The sequence below is a fragment of the Ovis canadensis genome, chromosome X, assembly GCF_042477335.2.
Source record: "Ovis canadensis isolate MfBH-ARS-UI-01 breed Bighorn chromosome X, ARS-UI_OviCan_v2, whole genome shotgun sequence".
NCBI lineage: Eukaryota > Metazoa > Chordata > Mammalia > Artiodactyla > Bovidae > Ovis > Ovis canadensis.
The window spans coordinates 42701958-42728559 of record NC_091727.1 but is presented as its reverse complement, the minus strand read 5'-3'; positions in this window follow the sequence as shown (position 1 = coordinate 42728559).

Sequence of the window (26602 nt, the reverse complement as noted above, 5' to 3'; positions counted from 1 at the left end):
GCTGGATGTCCAACATGGTACACACACACTGTTGTCCAGAAGCTCAGCTGGGACTAAAGACTGGAGCACCAACATCTCCATGATAATGATCCCAAGATGGTCAGGCTTCTAACATGGTGACTAGCTTCTTCCAGAGTTTCCCAAGAAAGCCAAGCAGGGGCCATAAGCAGGGCCTTCTCCAATAGCCTTGGAAATCATTTCCACCATATTCTATTAGTAGATGTAATCATAAGCAATTAGATTTGGGGGGAGGGGGGTGAAAGACCTACCTCTTGATGGGAGGAGTGTTGAAGAATGTTAATGAAGGCTATGTTTTAAAATTCCCTGCTAGAGGTCGAAATGTGTTCTTCTAAAAGATGTTGAAATTCCAGCCCCAGTCCTGTGAATGTGATCTTATATTTGGAAATAGGGTCTTTGTAGATGATCAAATTAAGATGAGGTCATCAGGGTGGGCCTAATTCACCTAATCCAATATGACTATGTCTTTATTGTTGTTCAGTCATGAACTTATGTCCAACTCTTTGGGACCCTGTGGACTGTACCATGCCAGGCTACTCTGTCCTCCACTATCTCCCAGAGTTTGCTTAAATTCATGTCATTGAGTGGATAATGCCATCCAACCATCTCATCCTCTGCCACACCCTTCTCCTTTTGCTTTCAATCTTTCTCAGCATTTTTCCAGTCTTTTCCAGTGAGTCGGCTCTTCATATCAGGTGGCCAAAGTATTGGAGCTTTAGCATCAGTCCTTCCAATGAACATTCAGGGTTGATTTCCTTTAGGATTGACTGGTTTGATCTCCTTGCGTTCCAAGCAACTCATGAAAAGCGGAAATCTGGACCCAGAGAACACACACACACAGGGAGAATGCCATGTGAAGATAGAGGCAGACATCTGAGTGATGCCAAGGAACAAGCCAAAGAATGCCAAAGATTGCCAGCAAACCACCAAACTACAAAAAATACATAGAACAGATCCTTCGCTCACATCCCTCAGAAAAAATCTACCATGCCAGCATCTTGATCTCAGACTTCTGGCCCCCAGAACTGTGAGGCAATATATACTGATCGTTTAAATCACCCAATTTGTGGTACTTTGTTACAGCAGCACTAGAAAAAGAATACATTCCCATGTAAGCTAAAAGAGCCTGATTTTGTTTAAGAAAACAAGCCTAGGTAAACACATTTACCTTCCCAGACACTCTTGCTGCTTAGAGATGGCCAGAAAACACTGATCTACCAGGGAATTCTGTTTACTTGAAAAAAGGTCATCCTTTCCACTTTCTCCACGTCTCCTTTTTACTGCCTCCAATGCAGACACATGCTATAGGAACAAATCAACCATTGTGCAACTCTGAGGACACAAGCAGATCCAGAAGATGGAAAGAACCTGAGTCCCCCACCCCCACCCCATCTCTTGCTCGAGGGTAGCCCTCTCAGTTCAACAAATGGGTCACCACTGACAGAGCATCTCTTGTGTACCAGGCAGGCACCATGCTAGGTGCTGGCGAATCTTCTCTACCTGCCTCTAATGATCTATCTTTAATTTCAGTGGCAGCTCATCTCAGCTTAATGAGATAAGTACAGGCCTGGGATGTGGATGTGATATTAGGGACTCCCAGAGGGAAGTCTCCTACCCAGCCTGCCAGAAGAGCTTCCTGGAACTCCCTTCAGGGAGGAACCTCAGAAATGTTCTGCCTTCAACATCTCTTTCGGTCACTGGGGAGCTGAGGGCCAAAGAAATGCTCCCCAATCCCTCAATAAGAAACACAACTTCCTGGAGTATCAGGTGGTCAGACCAGGGCTCTCTGAAGGCCCTGGATGCTGAGAACTGCATGGCTGAGGCTGCCCCCAGATCCCCTGGCAGCCACCACCTCAGGACTCCTAGCAACAAGGGCCTCCCAAGCTGTCCTGAGAGACACCTCAGGCTGTCTCAGAGTAGCCAAGCTTGCACTGTTCTCAAGAGGTCTAATCAACAGCAACTTGAAAGAAGCCATACCATAGATAAAACCAAGTGGGCCCAGAACCTGGTGGCTAAATGTCCTTTGGGGGTTTCAATGGTGGCTCAGATGGTAAAGAAACTGCCCACAATGTGGGTGACCCAGGTTCGATCCCTGGATCAGGAAGAACCCCTGGAGAAGGGAAAGGCTACCCATGCCAATATTCTTCCCTGGAGAAATCCATGCACAGGGGCTATAGTCCATGGGGTTGCAAAAAGTAGGACATGACTGTGTGACTAACACTTTCGCTTTCAAATGTCCTTTAAGCTGTGAGGCTCTGCAATCAGCCCATTTCTCATAATCACTTCTCAACATCACCAGCAACAGCAACGTGGTGGCTTCCAGGGTTTTCTATAGAAAGCGAGCGCACTAGGCTCCCTGCTGATCCAAGTCCGGCTTTCCTCATGCCACTGGGAATCCAGGCAGATGATCAGCATGGTCCTGAGGAACCTGAGAACGGAAGTCATTCTAAAAAGTTCACTGCTCACAGCCTTTCCAGAACTTTCACTAGTCCAAGGCAATCACCATCCTCCGGGACTCAGGGCCACACACATGACTCTTTTCAGAGGCAAGAGCTGACTGGAACCTGCTCTTCATTCACTTCAAGAACTCTCACCTCCCTTCCAGAAGAAGTATAAACAAGGCCCTCAACACAGCCAGAGAGGGATGGTCATGGGTTTCCACAGTCCCTCTGCCAATGGATATAAAGACCGGGAAGGCGGAGTGGGGTGGAATGTTAATGAAACAGATCTGTTCTCATATCTGTTTTACAGCCTTGCAACAATTACTGAAACTCTCTGAGCCACAATTTTCTCATCTATGAAAGTGAAAGTGTTAGTCACTCAGTCGTGTCCAACGTTTTGTGACGCCACGGACTGTAGCCTGCCAGGTTTCTCTGTTCATGAGATTCTCCAAGCAAGAATACAGGAGTGGGTTGCCATCCCCTCCTCCACGGGATGCTGCCAACCCAAGAATCGTATCTCATCTATAAGACAAGGTAATAATACTTACCACTCATTGAGAGGATTAGATAACAAAATGTATGCAGAGCATCTAGCAAGCTACCTGGCACATAGCAGGAGGTAATCAATAACCAATGGGCCCCTTCTCTACTTCACTCGTCACACTGTGATTTCCAAAGTCATCTGGGGAAGAAACCATAAGGAACTGCAGGTGCACTGCCATGTCCCTTTAAGAGTGAGGTTCACATTGTCTCTTTTCTATGTCCCCCATGGCAACTGCCATGGTGCTTACCCATGGTACATGCCCAGCGGCACAGTAATAAAGGAGTTAAGAAGAGTGAGGGGAAATGAAAGAGGGAGGACAAGGAAAAGATAGTTTCATCAGAATGGCATTTGCTGTTAAAAGAGCATTTTTTTGTTTGTTTTACTTTTTATTTTTATTTATTTTTTTTTAGTGGCTGCCTTTTTTTTTTTGTAATTTTATTTTTTTTAATTTAAATTTTTTTTTCCTTTACCACACTGTATTGGTTTTGCCATACATCAACATGAATCCGCCACGTTGAAGCCAGGATAAAACCAGTGGTGCAGTGAGGTAGCAATAAAAACCAGCTCTCTCTGGCATGCTGAACAAGCCCAATATTTTCCCCACAGGTAGATTCGGTGTGACAAAGGACCACAGCATCCCCCAGACTTGGGAAGAGGACCTCCTACCCACCCACTCACACTTCATCCACACCCTCACCATGCCCCACTGAGTCTCCCTCTGGTAGCCTTCTCTATTCTCTCTCTTTTCTGAATGTTTTGGACTTATATTCCATAGATTTTAAAATTAAACATTATATAAATAATATGTTTCTTAATCTAGGCTGTATACAATTGTTTCCAGATAAGTGATATATAATTATATTAGTGTAAGACATACAACATGATTTGGTATGTGTATATACTGTGAGATGACTATCACAGTAAGTTTAATTAACATCCATCACCTTACATAGTTATAAGTTTTTTTCTTATGATGAGAACTTTTAAAATCTACTCAGAAACTTGTAAATATACAATACAGTATTGTTAACTGTAGTCATCATGCTATACATGACATCCCCAGAACTTATTCATCTTATAACTGGAAGTTTGTATTTCCTGACCACTTTCACCCACTGCTCTCTCTTCCACTTGACTCTCTCCCTTCTGACTGTCACCACCAGAATCTCAGCCTTTCCCATCTTGCTGTCCCTCCCTTGAGCACCTCCATCCAGGCCACTCTGCCAACCTCCCAGGCCTGCCTTATCAGATTCAATGTCTTAATGGCTATCATTGACCTTCCAAAGAGACTGATCATGTCAAGCCATTCATATGTCATAAGATGTTTTAAAATAACACACAATGGATAATCATCATAAAAAGATTTGAAAACCAAAATAGAGCCCCCCCAAATTTTTCATAGGGCCACTCTCCCCCAGAGATAAGAAAACCAAAGCCTGGAGAGCCTCAGTCACCTTGGCAGGAGTACTCAACCCTTCTATATGAACTGGTAGTTCCCGGATTCAATCCCAAAAATTCTTCTCTGGAGCAATGGCCCTAACCACTATACACACTGCCTGTGAGACAAAAATGAGATTGAAAAGAAGGTTTGGGATCAAATCATAGATCATGGATCAAACACCATTATCAGATATCATAATCCTGTTATGTTGACATAAAAAAATCATTGTAGATTCAGAGGAAGGATGTAATTAAAACCAGCACGCACATACAAGAGATGGCAGCACAACTTTTAGGGAGGGTAATACAGTATTATATATTCAGAGGCCTAGAAAGGGCTCTTTGATCCATTGACCTGATATCTGCTATTTATATTGAAAAATAATAGAATGGGAAAGACTAGAGATCTCTTCAAGAAAATTACAGATACCAAGGGGACATTTCATGCAAAGATGGACACAATAAAGGACAGAAATGGTATGGACCTAACAGAAGCAGAAGATATTAAGAAGAAGTAGCAAGAATACACAGAAGAAGTATACAAAAAAGATCTTCACGACCCAGATAATCATGATGGTGTGATTACTCACCTAGAGCCAGACATCGTGGAATGAGAAGTCAAGTGGGCCTTAGGAAGCATCACTACGAACAAAGCTAGTGGAGGTGATGAAATTCCAGTTGAGGTATTTCAAATCCTGAAAGATGATGCTGTGAAAGTGCTGCAATCAATAGGCCAGCAAATTTGGAAAACTCAGCAGTGGCCATAGGACTGGAAAAGGTCCGTTTTCATTCCAATATCTAAGAAAGGCATTGCCAAAGAATGCTCAAAGTACTGCACAATTACACTCATCTCACACACCAGCGAAGTAATGCTCAAAATTCTCCAAGACAGGCTTCAACAGCACGTGAACTATGAACTTCCAGATATTCAAGCTGGATTTAGAAAAGGAAGAGGAACCAGAGATCAAATTGCCAACATCCATTGGATCATCAAAAATGTGAGAGAGTTCCAGAGAAACATCTACTTCTGAACACCAAAGTCTTTGACTGTGTGGATCACAACAAACTGTGGGAAATTCTTCAAGAGATGCGAATACCAGACCACCTGACCTGCCTCCTCAAAATCTGTATGCAGGTTAAGAAGCAACAGTTAGAACTGGAAATGGAAGAATAGACTGGTTCCAAATCAGGAAAGCTATATGTCAAGGCATATTGTTACCCTATTTATTTAACTTATATGCAGAGTACATCATGAGAAACGCTGGACTGGAAGAAACACAAGCTGGAACCAAGATTGCCTGGAGAAATATCAATAACCTCAGATATGCAGATGACACCACCCTTATGGCAGAAAGTGAAGAAGAATGAAAGAGCCTCTTGATAAAAGTGAAAGAGGAGAGTGAAAAAGTTGGCTTAAAGCTCAACATTCAGAAAACTAAGATCATGGCATCTGGTCCCATCACTTCATGGCAACTAGATGGGGAAACAATGGAAACAGTGACAGACTATGTTTTTGGGCTCCAAAATCACTGCAGATGGTGACTGCAGCCATGAAATAAAAAGACACTTGCTCCTTGGAAGAAAAGCTATGACCAATCTAGACAGCATATTATAAAGCAGAGACATTACTTTGTCAACAAAGGTCTGTCTAGTCAAAGCTATGGTTTTTCCAGTAGTCATGTATGGATGTGAGAGTTGGGCCATAAAGAAAACTAAGCACCAAAGAATTGATGCTTTTGAACTGTGGTGTTGGAGAAGACTCTTGAAAGTCCCTTGGACTGCAAGGAGATCCAACCAGTCAATGCTAAAGAAAATCCGTCCTGAATATTCATGAGAAGGACTGATGCTGAAGCTGAAACTCCAATACTTTGGCCACCTGATGCACAGAACTGACTCAAATGGAAAAGACTCTGATGCTGGAAAAGATCAAAGGTGGGAGGAGAAGGGGACTACAGAGGATGAGATGGTTGGATGGCATCACCAACTTGATAGACGTGAGTTTGAGCAAGCTCCAGGAGTTGATGATGGACAGGAAAGCCTGGTGTGCTGCAGTCTATGAGCTCTCAAAGAATCGGACATGACTAAGTGACTGAACTAAACTGATAAGGTTATACGTATAAGACTGCTCATGGCAGCAATATTTCAAATAGAAAAAAAAAGATCTAACCTAAATTAACCTAAATGATGTCTGCAGTGTTCTGCGCTGTGGACAGGCACTTCCATGCCTCCATATGAGCACCTCAGCCAGCAATGCCTTTATCCCAGCCTTCAAGGTTCAAGGCAAACTTGTCCTCCTCCATGACCAACTTCTCATCCCCTGAGTTCAATTTCATTATCACTTCTCCATGTGGCTTCAGATTGCTTTGCCAGTGTAGCCAGTACCTCTCTTTGACTCTCCCTTATTCTGAGTTTTATCAGTGCCTGGCTCTCACCCCAGGCAGTTTCTGCCTTCTGTGTCTGAATCTTCCCACCTTATAGTGCCTGGCACATAGGGGCTTACTCACTGAATTGAATTGCCCATGCCTCTAGTTATATGTGCTTCCCTGATAGCTCAGTTGGTAAAGAATTTGCCTGTAATACAGGAGACCCTGGTTCAGTTCCTGGGTTGGGAACTTCAGCTGGAGAAGGGATAGACTATGCACTCCAGTATTCTTGGGCTTCCCTTGTGGCTCAGCTGGTAAAGAATCCACCTGCAATGCAGGAGACCTGGGTTCGATCCCTAGGTTGGGAAGATCCCCTGGAGAAGGGAAAAACTATCCACTGCAGTATTCTGGTCTGGAGAATTCCATAGACTGTATAGTCCATGGGGTTGCAAAGAGTCAGACACGACTGCGAGACTTTCACTTCACTTCACTAGTTATATAGTATTTCATAATTCAGAAAGCACAGTCACAAATAGGCATCTTTGACTTTTAAAACATTATAAAGCGGCAAAATAACAAAGGAACCATTTAGATTAATTTTTTTAAGCAGTAGAAGTCAATTTTTTGTTCCCATTTTAGAGATAAGGAAACTGAGGCTCACAATTGAGTTTTCCAAAGGTCACGCAACCAGTGAAGGACAATGGTCTTCTGATTTGAATGCCATGATCTCTCTACAACACCAAGAAGAGGGAGGGATGACTTAAGGTGCTGGCTTAGCTGGCTTACCCTCAGCTGGCTACTAACTCACCTTCACTGTGGGGAGACCTCATGGCACCCAAGGGACTGGGAAAGGAGCTTCTAAGGAGCCAGATCCCTTGAGAGTAAGTAATTTCTCCACCTGCCATCTGAACTGTCGTTTCTCCTTACACAATCTTTTAGCTGGTTCTGATCCCCAATTCACCCCAATTCTATACACCTAGTCTCAAGTTTTTTAAAAAAAATATTTATTTACTTATTTATTTATTCATTTATTTGGCTGCGTTAGGTCTTAGCTGCAAGGATCTTTGCTGCATCATGAGGGATCTTTCACTGTGGCACACAGACTCTCTAGTCGTGGCATGTGGGTTCCAGAGCACATGGGCTTCAGTAGTTGCGGGACACAGACTTAGTTGCCTCAGAGCCTGTGGGATCTTAGTTCCCCCAACCAGGGATGCAACCTACACCCCCTACACTCATTGCAAAGCAGATTCTTAACCACTGTACCACCAGGGAAGCCCCTCAATTTTTGAAACTGGTTTCCAGGGGTCAAACTCATTGCTGGGTTCTTAAAAGCCACTCCCACCTCAATCTTCCACATCAGTCTCCTCCCTTAGCATCATTATCAGTTTTCTTTCTCCAATCTTTTTACCTTACTCTGGCCCTAGCCTACGCCTGGCTTTTATACTTCAGTACAGCCTGAGACGCCAGAAAAACAGGATCACCTTCCTCCAGGCCGAGGGACAAGCCTTGTCCTGTACCAATGCAGGGACCCCTCACATCAGCTCCCTAACATGTCCCTATGTCAAACGCCTTGGAGACCTGCTCCAATCACCTTCTAAATAAACCCTACCGTCTTGTCCAAGGACTTTTGTGATCACTGTGCTTCGTATGGTACAAACTGAGATATAAGAAGACTTTCCATTGTATTGGGTTAATCAAAAAGTTCCTTTGGTTTTTCTAAGTGAAAATAAAAGACAGATTTTTCCTTTTTACCAAGAACTTTACTAAACAACAAATTCACTGTTTCGTTCCACTATCCTCTGCCATTTTTTCAAGCAACTTCATAATTCCATCTTCCCAAAACTTTTTATCTTTTTGAGCAAATAACTGTTTACCTTTTACAGTCTTCCAGGGAATTGAAATTCTTTCCACAAAGAAAATTTTGTATAGACTTAAGTAAGTGGACATCCGAAAGTGCAATGTCTGGTGAATATGGTGGATGAATCAGAACTTCCCAGCCAAGCTGAACAGCTTTTGTCTGGTCATCAAAGAAACATGTGGTCTTGTGTTATCCTGGTGGAAAATTATGTGTTTTCTCTTGATTAACTCCACATGTTTTCATCGGGTGCTGCCTTCAGTTGGTCTAACTGGGAGCAATACTTGTTGGAACTAATCATTCATTTTTTAAGAAGGTGCTCATAATAGAGGACTCCCTTCCAATTACACAATATACACATCACCTTCTTTGGATGAAGACCAGCCTTTGGTGTGGTTGGTGGTGGTTCATTTCACTTGCCCTTGATCTCTTCCATTTCACATTACTGTGTAGTATCCACTTTTCATTGCCCATCAAAATTTGTTTCAAAAACAACATTTTCATTACATTTCAGCAGAGAATTGCATGTGGAAATATGGTCAAGAAGGTTTTTTTTCTGCTTAATTTATATGGAACCCAAACATTAAAAGTGATGAGCATAACCAAGCTGGTGCAAATGATTTTCAGTGCTTGATTTGGATATTTGGAGTATGTCTATCGGCTATCTCTCACATGGTATAATGTTGATTGTTCTCAATTAATGTCTTGATTTGATTGCTACCAACTTTAACTGGTCTTCCTGACAGGACAGCATCATACATTGAGAAAGTTCCAGCACAATACTTCACAAACACTTTTGACACATGCGATCAATCACAGCACCTTCTTTGTACACTGCACAAATACTTTTTCGCATTTCAGTTAGCTTTCCCTTTCTTGAAATATTAAAGCATAATATGCTGAAAATGTTGCTTTTTTTTCCATCTTCAAAATTAAAATGGTTACACAAAAATTCACCAATTTTGATAAGATTTGTAGCTCAGAGGTTAAAGCATTTGCCTCCAATGTGGGAGACCCGGGTTCGATCTCTGGGTTGGGAAGATTCCCCTGGAGAAGGAAATGGCAACCCACTCCAGTATTCTTGCCTGGAGAATCCCATGGACGAAGGAGCCTGGTGGGCTACAGTCCACGAGGTCGCAAAGAGTCAGACACGACTGAGCGACTTCACTTTCACTTTCACTTTCATGACAGCTGTCACAATACAATCTAACAAAACTGTCTCAAATGAAGTGAAAGACAATCAGGAGGGCCAAAAGGAGCTACTCCATGTTCAAGGTCAGGAGGGGCAGCCGTGAGGAGATACCCCTCGTCCAAGGTAAGGAGCAGTGGCTGCACTTTGCTGGAGCAGCCGTGAAGAGACACCCCACGTCCAGGTTAAGAGAAACCCAGGTAAGACGATAGGTGTTGTGAGAGGGCATCAGAGGACAGACACACTGAAACCATAATCACAGAAAACTAGCCAATCTGATCACATGGATCACAGACTTGTCTAACTCAATGAAACTCAGCCATGCCCTGTGGGGCCACCCAAGACAGGTGGGTCATGGTGGAGAGGTCTGACAGAATGTGGTCCACTGGAGAAGGGAATGGCACACCACTTCAGTATTCTTGCTTAAGAACCCCATGAACAGTATGAAAAGGCAAAATGATAGGATACTGAAAGAGGAACTCCCTGGGTCGGTAGGTGCCCAATATGCTACTGGAGATTAGTGGAGAAATAACCCTAGAAAGAATGAAGGGATGGAGCCAAAGCAAAAACAATACCCAGCTGTGGATATGACTGGTGATAGCAGCAAGAGCTGATGCTGTAAAGAGCAATATTGTATAGGAACCTGGAATGTCAGGTCCATGAATCAAAGGAAATTGGAAGTGGTCAAACAGGAGATGGCAACAGTGAACAGCAACATTGTAGGAATCAGCAAACTAAAATGGACTGGAATGGGTGAATTTAACTCAGATGACCATTATCTACTACTGTGGGCAGGAATCCCTCAGAAGAAATGGAGTAGCCATCATGGTCAACAAAACAGTCTGAAATGCAGTACTTGGATGCAATCTCAAAAACAACAGAATGATCTCTGTTCGTTTCCAAGGCAAACCATTCAATATCACGGTAATCCAAGCCTGTGCCCCAACCAGTAACACTGAAGAACCTGAAGTTGAACAGGTCTATGAAGACCTACAAGACCTTTTAGAACTAACACCCAAAAAAGATGTCCTTTTCATTATAGGGGACTGGAATGCAAAAGTAGGAAGTCAAGAAACACCAGGAGTAACAGGCAAATTTGGCCTTGGAGTATGGAATGAAGGAGGGCAAAGGCTAATACAGTTTTGCCAAGAGAATGCACTAGTCATAGCAAATACCCTCTTCCAACAACACAAGAGAAGACTCTACACATGGACATCACCAGATGGTCAACACCGAAATCAGATTGATTATATTCTTTGCAGCCAGAGATGGAGAAGCTCTATACAGTCAACAAAAACAAGACCAGGAGCTGACTGTGGCTCAGATCATGAACTCCTTATTACCAAATTCAGACTTAAATTGAAGAAAGCAGGGAAAACTGCTAGACCATTCAGGTACGACCAAAATCAAATCCCTTATGATTATACAGTGGAAGTGAGAAATAGATTTAAGAGCCTAGATCTGATAGATAGAGTACCTAATGAACTATGGATGGAGGTTCATGACATTGTACAGGAGACAGGGATCAAGAACATCCCCATGGAAAAGAAATGCAAAAAAGCAAAATGGCTGTCTGAGGAGGCCTTAATAATAGCTGTGAAAAGAAGAGAAGTGAAAAGCAAAGGAGAAAAGGAAAGATATAAGCATCTGAATGCAGAGTTTCAAAGAATAGCAAGAAGAGATAAGAAAGCCTTCCTCAGCGATCAAGGCAAAGAAATAGAGAACAACAGAATGGGAAAGACCAGAGATCTCTTCAAGAAAATTAGAGATACCAAGGGAATATGTCATACAAAGATGAGCTTGATAAAGGACAGAAATGGCATGGACCTAACAGAAGCAGAAGATATTAGAAAAGGTGGCAAGAATATTAACAAGAACTGTACAAAAAGGATCTTCATGACCTGGATAATCACAATGGTGTGATCACTCATCTAGAGCCAGACATCCTGGAATGTGAAGTCAGGTGGGCCTTAGGAAGCATCACTACGAACAAAGCTAGTCGAGGTGATGGAATTCCAGTTGAGCTGTTTCAAATCCTGAAAGATGATGCTGTGAAAGTGCTGCACTCAATATGCCAGCAACTTTGGAAAACTCAGCAGTGGCCACAGGACTGGAAAAGTTCCATTTTCATTCCAATCCCAAAGAAAGGCACTGCCAAAGAATGCTCAAAGTACTGCACAATTGCACTCATCTCACACACTAGTAAAGTAATACTCATAATTGTCCAAGCCAGGCTTCAGCAATACATGAACTGTGAACTCCAGATGTTCAAGCTGGTTTTAGAAAAGGCAGAGGAATCAGAGATCAAATTGCCAACATCTGCTGGATCATCAAAAAAGCAAGAGTTCGAGAAAATCATCTATTTCTGCTTTATTGACTCTGCCAAAGCCTTTGACTGTGTGGATCACAATAAACTGGAAAATTCTGAGAGAGATGTGAATACCAGACCACCTGACTTGCCTCTTCAGAAACCTACATGCAGGTTAGGAAGCAACAGTTAGAACTGGACATGGAGCAACAGACTGATTCCAAATCGGGAAAGGAGTATGTCAAGGCTGTATATTGTCACCCTGCTTATTTAACTGCTATGCAGAGTACATCATGAGAGACGCTGGGCTGGAAGAAGCACAAGCTGGAATCAAGATTGCCGGGAGAAATAGCAATAACCTCAGATATGCAGATGACACCACCCTTATGGCAGAAAGTGAAGAGGAAATAAAAAGCCTCTTGATGAAAGTGAAAGTGGAGAGTGAAAAAGTTGGCTTAAAGCTCAACATTCAGAAAACGAAGATCATGTCAAAAGGTGCCATCACTTCATGGGAAATAGATGGGGAAACAGTGTGAACAGTGTCAGACTTTATTTTGGGGGGGCTCCAAAATCACTGCAGATGGTGACTGCAGCCATGAAATTAAAAGACGCTTACTCCTTGGAAGGAAACTTACGACCAACCTAGAGAGCATATTAAAAAGCAGAAACATTACTTTGCCAACAAAGGTCCATCTGGTCAAGGCTATGATTTTTCCAGTCATGTATGGATGTGAAAGTTGGACTGTGAAGAAAGCTGAGCACCGAAGAAATGATGCTTTTGAACTGTGGTGTTGGAAAAGACTCTTGAGAGTTCCCTGGACTGCAAGGAGATCCAACCAGTCCATCCTAAAGGAGATCAGTCCTGGATGTTCATTGGAAGGACTGATGCTGAAGCTGAAACTCCAATACGTTGCCACCTCATGCAAAGAGTTGACTCATTGGAAAAGACCCTGATGCTGGGAAGGATCGGGGGCAGGAGGAGAAGAGGACGACAGAGGATGAGATGGCTGGATGGCATCACTGACTCGATGGACATGAGTTTGAGTGAGCTCCGGGAGTTGATGATGGACAGGGAGGCCTGGCATGCTGCAATTCATGGGTTGCAAAGAGTCGGACACGACTCAGCAACTGAACTGAACTGAACTGAAGAGTCATCTTACAGAAAAAGACTGAACACTGTGATAGAAATGCAGACCCTCCTTTCCTACCTCTCTTTTACACTCTGCTGAAACCAATACAATATTGTAAAGTAATTAGCCTCCAATTAAAATAAATAAAATTAAATTTTGAAAAAAAGAAAAATAAATAAGTAAAGATCTACCTCTCATCCTTCCAGAATTTTCTACAGGTTGTATGCCCCAGACAGTAAAAATGCCTTCGGCATCAAACAGAGGGAAAGTTTCAAAATTTGGGTCTGTGTTTATGAAGCAGATGACTCTAATCATTCAGTAACCAATTTTGTTGCAGTCGGGTGGGATCCATTTTTTTGCTTTCACCAAAACTGCAGGAAGACCTACTGGAGTTGTCAGCTGATAATTAAAAATATTTTTTGATAATAGTTTGCTACACGATCTTCAGCATGTGGTGCAGAAGGAGTTTAAAGAGCCAAGTAATGTTACTATAATAAAATGTCTTCCACTCTGATCTGTGTATTTATGTGAATAAGATTTCTGGACACTTAAATCAATACGTATGAAAAAGAGGAATACATTGATGCTGAATGTTTCTTTCTAGCAATAAGTAATACTCATTCACAGATACATCTTATAAAGAGATGCATTTCCAATACAATTTTACTTTTATACTTGGTAATTTACATTTCATTTGCCAAACTTTGATATATATTATATTATTTTTATCAATTTGGTACCAATAATGCAGTCATTATAACTTCATTGAGAAGAGATTTTTTTTCAGGGTCTTACTGTTTCTAATGTATTATCTATAACATGAACATCTCCCCCAAATCAAGGCATGTTGATTAACTTGCCTATTTGATACTTCTTAAAGGCACTCATCCTTTCAGCTGCTCAGGTCAAAAACCTTAGAGTTTGGACTTCACTGGTAGTCCAGTGGCTTAAGAATCCACCCTCCAATGCAGGGGTTGTGGGTTTGATCCCTGGTTGAGGAACTAAGATCCCACACGCCATGGGGAAACTAAGCCCGAGCACCACAACTACTGAGCCAATGCTGTCTAGAGCCCGTGTGCCACAACAAGATAAGCCCCTGTGTACAACTAGAGAAAGGCCAAGCACTGCAAAGAAGAGCATACACACCACAGAAGTACCCAGCACAATCAAAAATAGAGAAAAAACCTTAGAGTTGTCCTTGACTCCTGAGGTAGCCATGAGACTATGCCTCATGGACCTCCCAACCAGAGAGTTCAACTGAGTGAGAGCACCAGATGCTGTGCCTAAAAGCCATCATCACATATGCATGAAGGCCACTTCTTCCATGGACTGCTCCCCACAAGTAACTGAGTATAGCAGGAATACTAAGGCAGACTCATTCCCAGGAGACATAGGACTCCTTTGTTGGCCAACTCTCCAATGGATTTGCCAAAGCTTCCTTAGACTGCATGGTGGCCTTGGACTCTTTCAACCCAAATTCTCTCCTCTCCTCTTCATCCTGAATCGTATTTCCATCATGGTGGGATGGCTCACCCAGCTTTCCCTGGCCCCTTTCCTATTTTCTTTCACGCTGGAAATAATAATAATAAAACACTGATGTGTTTAATTCCATCTGGGCCTCTGTTTCTCAGAAGGCACAGATGAACACAACTCCTCTCTGTCTCTCCCATCTCACAGCCAACCAGCCAACCCTGTCAGCTCACTTCACACTATAGCCAGGATCCAATAGCTTTTTTGCCATCACGTGGTTCGAGCCATCTTCATCTCTCACCCAGATTATGACAACAGCCTCTTGTCTTATGTGGCATGGTACATGAAAGATGGTCATGAATTCACTGTGCTCCTTTCTACCTCCTTGCATGTGGCCTTGGCCTCTGAGTGCTTTCAGTTCAGTTCAGTCGCTCAGTCGTGTCCGACTCTTTGCGACCCCATGAATCACAGCACACCAGGCCTCCCTGTCCATCACCAACTCCTGGAGTTCACTCAGACTCACATCCATCAAGTCAGTGGTGCCATCCAGCCATCTCATCCTCTGTCGTCCCCTTCTCCTCCTGCCCACAATCCCTCCCAGCATCAGAGTCTTTTCCAATGAGTCAACTCTTCGCATGAGGTGGCCGAAGTACTGCAGTTTCAGCTTTAGCATCATTCCCTCCAAAGAAATCCCAGGGCTGATCTCCTTCAGAATGGATTCGTTGGATTTCCTTGCAGTCCAAGGGACTCTCAAGAGTCTTCTCCAACACCACAGTTCAAAAGCATCAATTCTTTGGCACTCAGCTTTCTTCACAGTCCAACTCTCACATCCATACATGACTACTGGAAAAACCATAGCCTTGACTAGACAGACCTTAGTCGGCAATGTCTCTGCTTTTGAATATGCTATCTAGGTTGGTCATAACTTTTCTTCCAAGGAGTAAGTGTCTTTTAATTTCATGGTGGCAATCACCATCTGCAGTGATTTTGGAGCCCCAAAAATAAAGTCTGACACTGTTTCCACTGTTTCCCCATCTATTTCCCATGAAGTGATGGGACCGGATGCCATGATCTTCGTTTTCTGAATGTTGAGCTTTAAGCCAACTTTTTCACTCTCCACTTTCACTTTCATCAAGAGGCTTTTTAGTTCCTCTTCACTTTCTACCATAAGGGTGGCATCATCTGCATATCTGAAGTTATTGATATTTCTCCCGGCAATCTTGATTCCAGCTTGTGTTTCTTTAGCCAGTTGCATATAGATGGAGCCATGCTATGCCAGGCTTTAAGAGGACTGGCAGCTTCTGCTTTGCCTCCCAAAACCTAGCCCCCATGCCAAGTGGAAGCCCTAATGGCCAACTTGGAGGAGAATCAAAGCCCCCAGCTGACAGAGTCAGCTGAGCTCCTAGACAGCAGCAGGAACCACCTTGCCAATCAATTGAGTGAGCCTTCTTGAAAGTGAATCCTCAGCCCCAGATACCTTAGCCAATACCACATGGGGTAAAGATAAGCCATCCATGCCAAGCCTCGCCTAAACTATACAATCATGAGCATATCCACGACTGTGGTTGTCGTAAGCCATTGAGTTTGGGGGTGGTTTCTTCTATACCAATAAATAACTGAAAGAGCCAGAATCCCAACAGGATATAAATGGCATACTGATGGGGTAACTGAAGCGAGTTTAACTAAGGAACTATATTTGCAAAGGTGTAACGAGGGTTAACAGATAATGAAGCCACAGGGGCTCAAGTGAGAAGGCCTCCATGTCTGTCTCTAGGCCTAAAGGAGCAACAGAAGACAGCAGTTACCAGAAGCCCAGTAGGGTAGCTACAGGGAAACTCACAACCTGATAGGACCTGTGGGCCACAGCCAAATGGCAGTGACCATAGGGATGGAACCAGAGGACTAAGTGGAATATATGCCTGCATCTCATTCTTCTCTTTCCCTCGTCTCCAACGGGTACCCATGAGCTGAATCCACTAAAGGCCAGAGAGCAAGTAGCCCACTTCTGTAGTCCCTAGATGTCAGCCTTCCAGGACACAGAGCAGGCTGGAGAAAGGTGGAGAGTAGATTTGAAGAGCAAATGAAAGCCATCTAGCACCCCTCCTAATAGCTCTCCCCACTTTAGCCCAGAACTGCATGAGTCAGAGCAACCTTAGTTAGTGAGTGTTAGTCCCTGAGTTATGTCTGACTCTTTCAACCCCATGGACTGTAGCCCACCAGGCTCCTCTGTCCATGGAATTCTCCAGGCAAGAATACTGGAGTGGGTTGCTATTTCCTCCTCTAGGAGAATCTTCCCACCCCAGGGATCCAATCCGGGTCTCCTACATTGCAGGCAGATTCTTTACCATTTGAACCACTAAGGAAGCCCCTAGAAAGATCTTGCTGTTTGCAACTCTACGGACTGCAGTATGCCAGGCCTCCCTGCCCCTCATCAACTTGAAGAGTTTGCCCAAATTCATGTCCAAGATCTTACTAAAGCTTAAATCAGATGACATCATTTCTTTTTTTAACGTCATTTCTTTGCTCAAAACCTTCCATAATCAGTCAAAGATAAAAATCCTCAAAATATCCTACAGCTCAGTTCAGTCGCTCAGTCGTGTCCAACTCTTTGCGACCCCATGAATCACAGCACACCAGGCCTCCCTGTCCATCACCAACTCCCAGAGTTCACTCAGACTCACGTCCATCAAGTCAGTGATGCCATCCAGCCATCTCATTCTCTATCGTCCCCTTCTCCTCCTGCCCACAATCCCTCCCAGCATCAGAGTCTTTTCCAATGAGTCAACTCTTCGCATGAGGTGGCCAAAGTACTGGAGCTTCAGCTTTAGCATCATTCCTTCCAAAGAAATCCCAGGGCTGATCTCCTTCAGAACGGACTGGTTGGATTTCCTTGCAGTCCAAGGGACTCTCAAGAGTCTTCTCCAACACCACAGTTCAAAAGCATCAATTCTTTGGCACTCAGCTTTCTTCACAGTCCAACTCTCACATCCATACATGACTACTGGAAAAACCATAGCCTTGACTAGACAGACCTTAGTTGGCAATGTCTCTGCTTTTGAATATGCTATCTAGGTTGGTCAAACTTTTCTTCCAAGGAGTAAGTGTCTTTTAATTTCATGGTGGCAATCACCATCTGCAGTGATTTTGGAGCCCCCAAAAAATAAAGCCTAACACTGTTTCTACTGTTTCCCCATATATTTCCCATGAAGTGATGGGACCGGATGCCATGATCTTCATTTTCTGAATGTTGAGCTTTAAGCCAACTTTTTCACTCTCCACTTTCACTTTCATCAAGAGGCTTTTTCGTTCCTCTTCACTTTCTGCCATAAGGGTGGTGTCATCTGCATATCTGAGGTTATTGATATTTCTCCCAGCAATCTTGATTCCAGCTTGTGTTTCTTCCAGTCCAGCGTGTGTTTCTTCCAGTCCAGCGTTTCTCATAATGTACTCTGCATAGAAGTTAAATAAGCAGGGTGACAATATACAGCCTTGATGCACTCCTTTTCCTGTTTGGAACCAGTCTGTTGTTCCATGTTCAGTTCTAACTGTTGCTTCCTGACCTGCATACAGATTTCTCAAGAGGCAGGTCAGGTGGTCTGGTATTCCCATCTCTCTCAGAATTTTCCACGGTTTAGTGTGATCCACACAGTCAAAGGCTTTGGCATAGTCAAAAGCAGAAGCAGATGTTTTTCTGGAACTCTCTTGCTTTTTCCATGACCCAGCAGATATCCTACAAGACCCTACATAATCTTACTACACATGACATCTGAACTCACCTCCAAGGGTCCCCACTCTCCATCTGCCTCTGGCCATGCCTTCTTGCCCTTCTCCAAACATGACAGGCACATGCTCACTTCAGGCTTGTGCCAGCTATTTGCTGTATCTAGAAGGTGCTTCATCTCAGATTCACATAACTGGATCCTCTACTTCCTTCAGATCCTTTTCAGGGAGGCCACCCTATGGAAAACGTCAATACCACCTCCCGTCCTGCTTTCTTTCACTTCCTAGCACTTTACAGTATCTAAAGTTATATATCAATTCAGTTCAGTTCAGTCTCTCAGTTGTGTCTGACACTTTGTGACCCCATGAACCACAGCATGCCAGGCCTCCCTGTCCATCACCAATTCCCAGAGTCTACCCAAACCCATGTCCACTGAGTCAGTGATGTCATCCAACCATCTCATCCTCTGTCATCCCCTTCTCCTCCCGCCTCCAATCTTTCCCAGAACAGGGTCATTTCAAATGAGTCAGCTCTTCCCATCAGGTGGCCAAAGTATAGGAGTTTCAGCTTCAGCATCAGTTCCTCCAATGAACACTCAGGACTGATATCCTTTAGGATAGACTGGTTGGATCTCCTTGCAGTCCAAGGGACTCCCAAGAGCCTTCTCCAACACCACAGTTCAAAAGCATCAATTCTTTGGTGCTCAAGTTTCTTTATAGTCCAACTCTCACATCCATACACGACCACAGGAAAAACCATAGCTTTGACTAGATGGACCTTTGATGGCAAAGTAATGTCTCTGCTTTTTAATATGCTCTCTAGGTTGGTCATAACTTTCCTTCCAAGGAGTAAGCGTCTTTTAATTTCATGGCTGCAATCACCTGCAGTGATTTTGGAGCCCAAAAAATAAAGTCAGCCACTGTTTCCACTGTTTCCCCATCTATTTGCCATGAAATGATGGGACCTGTTGACATGATCTTAGTTTTCTGAATGTTGAGCTTTGCCAACTTTTTCACTCTCCTCTTTCACTTTCATCAAGAGGCTCCTTAGTTCTTCTTCACTTTCTGCCATAAGGGTGGAGTCATCTGCATATCTGAGGTTATCGATATTTCTCCCTGCAATCTTGATTCCCGCTTGTGCCTCCTCCAGCCCAGTGTTTCTCATGATGTACTCTTCATATAAGTTAAATAAGCAGGGTGACAATATACAGCCTTGACATACTCCTTTCCTGATTTGGAATCAGTCTGTTGTTCCATGTCCAGTTCTAACTTTTGCTTCTTGACCTGAATACAGATTTTTCAGGAGGCAGGTCAGGGGATCTGGTATTCCCATCTCTTGAAGAATTGTCCACAGTTTGTTGTGATCCACACAGTCAAAGGCTTTGGCCTAACCAATAAAGCAGAAATAGATGCTTTTCTGGAACTCTCTTGCTTTTTCGATGATCCAGCAGATATTGGCAATTTGATCTCTGGTTCCTCTGCCTTTTCTAAAACCAGCTTGAACTTCTGGAAGTTCATGGTTCACGTATTGCTGAAGCCTGGCTTGGAGAATTTTGAGCATTACTTTACTAGCGTGTGAGATGAGTGCAGTTGTGTGGTAGTTTGAGCATTCTTTGGCATTGCCTTTCTTTGGGATTGGAATGAAAATGGAACTTTTGCAGTCCTGTGGCCACTGCTGAGTTTTCCAAAGTTGTTGGCCAATGATTGCACCACTTTCACAGCATCATCTTTCAGGATTTGAAATAGCTCAACTGGGATTTCATCACCTCCACTAGCTTTGTTCTTAGTGATGTTTCCTAAGGCCCACTTGACTTTACATTCCAGGATGTCTCACACTAGGTGAATGTGAGTGATCACACCATCGTGATTATCTGGGTCATGAAGATCATTTTTGTACAGTGCTTCTGTATATTCTTGCCACCTCTTCTTAATATCTTCTGCTTCTGTTAGGTCCATACCATTTTTGTCCTTTATTGAGCCCATCTTTGCATGAAAAAGTTACATATATTTTACTTATTTATCATGTATATCAAATGTTTCCCTCATCATAAAGTAAGTTGTATGAGGATGGGGATTTTTGTCTGTTCTGTTTATTAGAACAATGTCTGGCACATAATAAAAATTCAATAAATATTTGCTTAATAAATGAAGGAGATGGAAAATAGCAATGTGAAATTTCAATATATGCATATATATGTATATAGATTGTGTACATGTGTGTTTGTGTGCAGGAAATTAGAGTGATAAATAGAAATCTTTCAAGCATACAATATCAGTACAGTTTTCAGGGGAGAATAGAAAGAAAATTCAAGTTCAAAGAGAAAAAGGAGTGATATAAATTTCTATTTATTAAGGTAGAACTTGTTCATGTGTTTTGTAAATGGGTGTTGTATGCTCAGACATGTCTGATTCTTTCTGACCGCATGGACTGTAGCCTGCCAGGCTCTACTGTCCATGGGATTTCCTAGGCAAGAATACTGGAGAGGGTTGTCATTTCCCAAGGGATCAAACCAGCATCTCCTGCACTGGCAGCCAGATTCTTTACCACTGAGCCAATCCCTATGGTATTTGGATTCCACTTCCTATTGTAACAAAAATGTCTTATTTTAAAATGACAATATTTCCTAAAAACTGGAAATTAAATTCTCTGCAACTACTTAGTTTGTGATTAAAAATATTTTAGGTGTTAATTTCAAAATATGTAAAGGGCGTGCACAAGTTTAACAAAAATAATTTAGGGGATATGCAAAAAAAGAGTTTGAAAACTGCTGCTTTTCTATCTATTAAAATAGCACTGGCCTAGAGTTAGAAAATCTCACGTCTTATCTTTGTGCCACCACTAACCAGCTGTGTGACCTTAGAGAAGTCACTTATCCTCTCCGGGCCTCCGTTTTCTCATCTGTGAAATGACAAAATGAGAGAACATGAAACCTAAAGTCACTTCCAGTTCTAAAACCCCCTGTTCTATGACCTCTAAGATTGGTTTTCAGTCTCTTTACAATTTTTATTTCTTCATGAGACTCTTTTCTATCCCTGTGCTCCTGCTCCAATGCCACACACCCACCACTGACATTTGTGGGCTGAGAAAAGAATAAAAACAAAGGACACCAGCCTATAGCAGGCCTCCTCTTCTTTTTTAGGGAGGAGTCTTGTGTGCATGAGCATGGGCAGCTCAGCCTGCTCTTCCAAGGGCCTGGCACTCTCCCTACACTCCCCGCCCCTCACACCCCTTAGACATTGCAGACCACAGTCCCTCAGGCTGGGGAGTATAGAAGTGTTGTCTTAGTCCATTTGGGTGGCTGTCACATAACACTATAGACTGGGTGACTTATAAACAACAAGTATTTCTTCCTCACAGTTCTGGAGGCTGGGAACTCCAAGATCAAGACACTGGCATATTTGGTGTCTGGTGAGAACCCGCTTCCTGGTTCATAGGCGGCCATCTTTTTACTATATTCTCACATGGCAGAAGGGGAAAGAGGATTCTCTGGGCCTCTTTTATGAGAGCACTAATCCCACTGTCCTTATTACCTAACCACTTCTCAAAGGCTTCACTTCCAAATACATTGAGGATTAATTTTCAACAAGTGAATTGCAGAGTTGTGGTTGTTGTTCAGTCGTTAAGTCATGTCTGACTCTACAACCCCATGGACTGCAGCTCACCAGGCTTCCCTGTCCTTCACCATCTCCCAGAGCTTGCTCAGACTCATGTCCATTGAGTCAGTGATGGCGTCCAGCCATCACATCCTCTGTCATCTCCTTCTCCTCCTGCCTTCAGTCTTTCCCAGTATGGAGGGGTCTTTTCTAATGAGTCGGCTCTTCTCATCAGGTGGCCAAAGTATTGGAGCTTCAACTTCAACATCAGTCCTTCCAATGAATATGCAGGATCGATTTCCTTTAGGATGGACTGATTTAATCTCCTTGCAGTCCAAGGGACTCTCAAGCATTTTCTCTAACATCACAGGTCAAAAGTATCAGTTCTTTGGTATTCTTATGGTCCAACTCTCACATCCATACATGAGTACTGAAAAAACCATAGATTTGACTATATGAAACCATAGCTTTGTCAGCAAAGTGATGTCTCTGCTTTTCAATATCCTGTCTAGGCTTGTCACAGCTTTTCTTCCAAGGAGCAAGTATCTTTTAATTTCATGGCACACACACATAATTTAGTTTACAGAAGCTGGACACCTACAGGACTGATGCAGGAGAAAGGCCCCCGCAGGTCCTGGCAGCAGATTCAGGGCCATCTGGGCAGGGGATTGTCTGGTTCTGGGTACCTAGGCAAGAGTTCCAAGTGGTCAAATCCCTGTGACCCCACAGACATTTCACCTCACGAGGAAGGAAGTGTCTGGAGGAGGATCAAAGAGAGGTATTCTAAAGCCCAGGGCTGAAGGAATGGTGCCATTTGCCCACGTCTAAGGTGGTTCTGTCTGGCCCAAACCTTGGCTGGATGATTGCCTGTCAGCATGAATGGATAAACATGTGTACATATCCACACAAGGATACACTACACAGAAAGAAAAGGGCTTGATAAACCACGGGTAGACAAACCAACATGGATGAATCTCAGACACTATGCCAAGCAAAGGAAACCAGAAACAAAATGAGTATAAACTATGTGAATTCATTCATGTGAAATTCTAAAACATGCAAATTATACAGTAATAGAAAGCAGATCAGCAGTCACCTAGGGCTAGGAGTAGGGAAATCGGCTGCAAAGAGGCATGAGAGAACTTTCTAGGATGATGAGAATGCTTTGTAACTTGATTATCATGGTGCTATCACAGACATATATGTGCTTAGTCACTCAGTCGTGTCTGACTCTGTGACTCCATGGATTGTAGACTGTCTTGCTGGAAAATCCCATGGACGGAGGAGCCTGGTAGGCTGCAGTCCATGGCGTTGCTAAGAGTCAGACACGACTGAATGGCTTCACTTTCACTTTTCACTTTTCACTTTTGCATTGGAGAAGGAAATGGCAACCCACTCCAGTGTTCTTGCCTGAAGAATCCCAGGGACGGGGGGAGCCTGGTGGGCTGCTGTCTATGGGGTCAAACAGAGTCGGACACAACTGAAGCGACTTAGCAGCAGCAGCAGCAGCAGCAGCAGGCTCCTCTGTCCACGGAATTCTCTAGACAAGAATTCTGGAGTGGGTTGCTATTTCCTCCTCCAGGGGATCTTCCCAACCCAGGGATCAAACCCACGTTGCCTGCAATTGGCAGGTAGATTCTTTACCACTGTGCCACCTCGGAAGCCAACATTGACAGATTATACATTTGTCAAAAAACTTCTCAAACTTAAAATGGGTACATTTTATTACATGTGAATTATACTTCAGTGACATTGGTTTATATAGGAAAACAGTAAGAATGAAAGGATTGCCTAGCTGAACTAACATCTGTCAATAAGTATACATACTACATCATGGTATACTTTTTCTTGCCCAATCCTAATAAGTTCAATTCAATTGCTCAGTCATGTCCAACTCTTTGTGACTATTTGTGACTGGAGAAGGGAATAGTAAACCACTTCAGTATTCTTGCCTTGAGAACCCCATGAACAGTATGAAAAGGCAATCCTAATAAAATTCTCCTTAAATCTGTACACATATGTTCTCAAATAAATAAGTATATGTGGATGTATGGAGGAGAGGGACTGTCACCCATCAGTTAAACTGACTCTGAACACCAAAATTTTTCCTTGTCACCAGTCTGTCTTCATTTTGGAATCAAAATCTCCCCCCTGGGGACTTCCCTGGTGGTCCAGTGGTTGGGAGTCTGTCTGCCAATGCAGAGGAAATGGGTTCGATTCCTGGTCGGGGAAGATCCCACATGCTGCAGGACAAATGAGTCCCTGTGCCACTTCTACTGAAGCCCATGTGCCTAGTCTGTGCCCCACAACAAGAGAAGCCACCACCAGGAGAAGCCCAGGCATACCACACCAAAGAGTAGCCCCCACTTTCTGCAACTAGAGAAAGCTCAAACACATAAACAAAAGACCCGGCACAGCCAAATAAATGTTAAAAAAAAAAAATTCCCCCAAGGAATGCAGTGTGGAATGTTACAAGCTGTGAATCCAGCAGCCCTGGGTTCAAGTCCTAGGCCTGGCACTTGTAGGCTGCACAGCCTTAAGGAGCAGTCAGAAGAGGACCCAAACATATTGGATCCTGTTTCACCTGAACCTGAACCCGAACCCAATGAAATAGGTGATTTTGATCATCACAGTTTTACAGATGAGAAACCTGAGGCTAAGTTCCCATGCCTAAGAAGTTACAGGGGACATGTAAATCCATGACCCTTAAACTCCTTCTCCAGAGGAAGATACTTAATTTCTGAACCCAGAGTCCCCTTCTTTCTAAGCTGGAATAATGCTGATCCTAATAATTTTAGGATCATTGTGAAAATCCATCAAAGCACCCTGGGAATTCCCTGGCCATCCAGTGGTTAGGATTCACTGGACCCAGCACTCTCACTGCCTGGGCCCAGAGTTCGAGCCCCAGTCAGGAACTAAAATCCCCCAAGCTGCACAGCATGACCAAAACAAATCCAAATAAGGTTCCATGTGTCATTGATGCACTCAAGAAATTTCAGTCTTCCCTTGTGGCTCAGCTGGTAAGGAATCCACCTGCAATGCAGGAGACCTGGGTTCAATCCTTGGATTGGGAAGATCCCCTGGAGAAGGGAAAGGCTACCCACTCCAGTATTCTGGCCTGAAGAATTCCATGGACTGTATAGTCCATGGGGTCGCAAAGAGTCAGACACCACTGAGTGACTTTCACATTCATAATCTTTTATTATGGCTACAGAATTTCCATTCATTTACAGCTTTGGGGTTAAATACCAACAACAGTACTTCCTGCTCACCTTCCCCCTGGTAGGCTCCCCAGTTTTAGAAACTAGGAATTAATCCTGGAGGGTCCTAAAATGACCAGGAATTTCATTACAGCAACTAAACAATGTTTAGTCAACCTGAGTATGTACACACATTCAATTTGCTGTTTGAAGCCAATTAAAGGAATTCTTTCATTCTGAGAGGCAAGATATTGAATGTTAAAGCTCTTTATGAAAATACTTAAGATCAAACAAAGGATATTTCTCTTCTTGTGGTGCCCCATCCTTCACAAAAGAATACCTCCTCCAAAGCAAATCCCTCACATAGACAGCATCCCTGCTTAAAAATCGAAAGGATTCTAGGGGTGGATTCTTTTCTAACAGTGGTGCTGTGTTACTTCAAAGGAAAAAAAGGGCTCTAACAGCCATGTACCTTCATTTCATTCTCCACGAAACAAGGGGAACTACGATGATTCCACATCCAGATAAAAAAAAAGGCAATATCTAAATAAGAAGCTGTGCAGTTACAAACCCACCCACCACATGAGACTTCTCACTGCTGAGCATCACATCGAAGCTGTGAGATCAATGGAGGAAGTTGGAGGAAATGTTCCCAGCACACAATAGGAGCTCGATGTAACTTAGCATCCTGCCCTTTCTGAGGCTTCAGTGGGCAGGATTTTCTCTGAAGCACCAGACTGTCTTCTTTATTGTTGTAACTGAGTTAACAGGAGAGGCATCTACCTTAACTTCTGGGAAAACAGGGCAAGCAAAATGGCAGTGAAGGTGCCACCATGTCTAGGCTTAAATGCCCAGTGGTCCATCACAGGAAACAAAGTAAAAGAGGGCTTTCCTGGAGGCTAATTAACAGACAACTGCAGTCATCTGAGACTTAAAAGAATATACCACCAGCTGTCACCGATCTTTTCCATCTTCTTTTGAAACTGCGTAGCTAAGGGGAAGAGAAGGCAGTGGCACCCCGCTCCAGTACTCTTGCCTGGAAAATCCCATGGACAGAGGAGCCTGGTAGGCTGCAGTCCATGGGGTCGCAAAGAGTCAGACACGACTGAGCGACTTCACTTTCACTTTTCACTTTCATGAATTGGAGAAGGAAATGGCAACCCACTCCAGTGTTCTTGCCTGGAGAATCCCAGGGACAGAAGAACATGATGGGCTGCTGTCTCCGGGGTCACACAGAGTCGGACATGACTGAAGCGACTTAATAGCACAGCAGCAGCAGCTAAGGGGAGGACGTTCCTAGCAATGACTGCCAATGGTCTCCAGGATGGTT